The following is a 2,500-nucleotide window of genomic DNA, read 5'->3' on the forward strand; positions in this document are numbered from 1 at the left end:
GGAACAGGAGTAAGCCCTTGGGAGTAATCTGGAACAGGAGTAAGCCCTTAGGAGGAATCTGGAACTGGAATAAAGGCAGTTTGTCGTTGACTTCAATTGGTCTCATATCCTTCCCTTGGGTTAAATCAGTGACATGGAGAGAAGACCTGCTGCATGGACTATGGTTTGTCTTTCATATCAGTCTTCCGGGCGTGTGGCGTTGAGAGGACATTCCAGCACCACTGCAAAATGACGACACAAAGAGAAAAATGGCAGTTAACTATAAACATCAGTCTACGAGAAACTCACAAATTCTAACTTTTGAAGGCAGAGATCAAAGGCCAGTCCTGACCGGATGCCACAAATAACAATGATTATGACATATGCTTCGTACCCTCTGCCTCCTCCCTTTCACAAACCTTAATACTGGAAAGTCTCCGTTCTTCGCTCCCTGTGTCTCCCTTTTCCGCTGATCTTGAATTTGTTCTCACTCCCTTCCTTCCCCTTTTCTTCCTACAGTTTCAACACTTTTCCTCCCTTTTTTCCCTTCCTTCCACATTCCCTCATTCTTCCTTCCTTCCTTCTTCCAGTTTTGCCCTATCCTTATTTCTTGCTCAACCTTTTTTCTTCTCGCTTTCCCTTTAACCTCCCCTTTTCTCTATCTCTTCCTTCCCTTTCTCTGCTTGTCTCTTCCTCCCTTTTCTCCCTCTCTCTCTCCCTCACCTTCCCACTCACTCTTCCTGTAGCCTCACGTTTGCTCCCCATCCCTCCTCTTCTTGCTACTAGTTGCTCCCTCTCCCTTCGACTTTCATTTCTTCCCTCTCCCTTTTGCCTCCTTTCCATCCTCTCCTCTGTCTCCTTCTTCCTCCTCTGTCCCATTCCCCGCCCCCCTCTTCCTCTCTTTCTCTCACTTTTCCATCCTCTGGCTCACTCTCCGTTCCTCTCCCTCACTCTACATCCTCACACTCTCTCTCCTTTCCCTCTCCCATGACTACGGTTTCCAGCAAAGGGAAGGCAGCGTGAAGACCTCATCAGCACTAATAGTCTTGTGACCGCCGTCGAAAATCATGTACTGGTGTTCAGCCGGGGCACTTATCTCCAGAAAGAGCTCGTCGAAAGGCATCCTGTAGAAGTCATCGGTGTTGGCCTTGCGGTAGACGCCAATGAAACTGCTGATCTGGTAAGTGGTTTGCCACATGAGGACGTGAGAGTTGTGGGCATGCACGTGGAATTCCGAGAGTTCCCCCCCACTGGCTTGGCACGCGGCGCGGGCCTGTTCCCACGTCCGGTTCACCTTTGGGCCGCCGTGGTTCACCAGGAAGAACCCGTGGAATTGTGCGTAAGTGTGTACGTGAAGCGGGGCGTTTCTCTTTCCTCCCAGCGAAATTCCACCGTAGACTATACAGGTGTGTGTGATTGTGTCCCAGCTGAAGCCTATACATGCGCCGCACTGTTTGGCGCACCTGTTGCAAAGGAGACAGTATGGTCAAGTCTTGGGGAATATTCACTATAATCATTATCTTTATTATTGCTATCTGTAATACTACTACTTTTAATATTGATATTATTATTATAATTAATATTATTATTGTTATTATCATCATCGTTATTGTTATTATTGTTTTCATCATCGTCATCGGTATCATCATTTTCGATATTATCAATACCATCATCATGATTAAGAATCATTCTTTCTATGGTTATTGCCATAATCATTACCATAATTATTGTAATTCTCACTCTCATTAATGTAATTATCGTTATTCCCGGTAACATTATCATTATCGTTATCACCATCATCTCTAATAATGTTATCGTTACTCAAAAGAACAAATTATATGTGGAATTACGTTGAGTGCTAAATGTTTTTTTGTTTTTTTTGAGGGAATGTCTTCAAATTAAGTTCAATGTTGGCGGATATACTATAATTCAAGTTCAGAAACGATTAGTAGATAAACATGATTTAAAAAAAAAATCATTATTATCATAACAGTTATAAAGACGAAATGGCACGTTAATAATGACAAAAAATAATCACGATGATAAAAACAACAACGGCTAAACGATAACAACACCAACTTAAACACGAACCAACAACCTTGAATTACAACATAACAACAAAAAGGCACAAAATCCTCACCATGCCCAGGGCGTGTTGTTATATGTTTTGCCTCCCCCTGCAATCGTGCGTGTAAACCCTTGGAAGAGTCTGCTGTAATTCCCAGCTCCTCCTCCGATGAAATGCTTCCCTCCGTTGCACAGCGTGATTGCCGAAGGAGAGATGGGTCTGGCGATGTAAATGGTGGTTATGGCAATTACTGTGTAGAGGTATATCAAAGCCTTCCTTAATACCATTTTTTTTTTCTCCTTTTTGTGTTTTTTTTTTTGTTTTGTTTTTTGAGTTGTTGATGTGGTGGGTGGGAGGGAGGTGAGGTATCTTTGTAAGACGTGGATCTAGGACTCTGGAGACAGGAGGTTCTCAAAAAAGGTTCAAGAGTCTGTGGATAAACACAGGTAGGAT

The sequence above is a fragment of the Penaeus monodon genome, chromosome 13 (genome assembly GCF_015228065.2).
Source record: "Penaeus monodon isolate SGIC_2016 chromosome 13, NSTDA_Pmon_1, whole genome shotgun sequence".
Lineage (NCBI taxonomy): Eukaryota > Metazoa > Arthropoda > Malacostraca > Decapoda > Penaeidae > Penaeus > Penaeus monodon.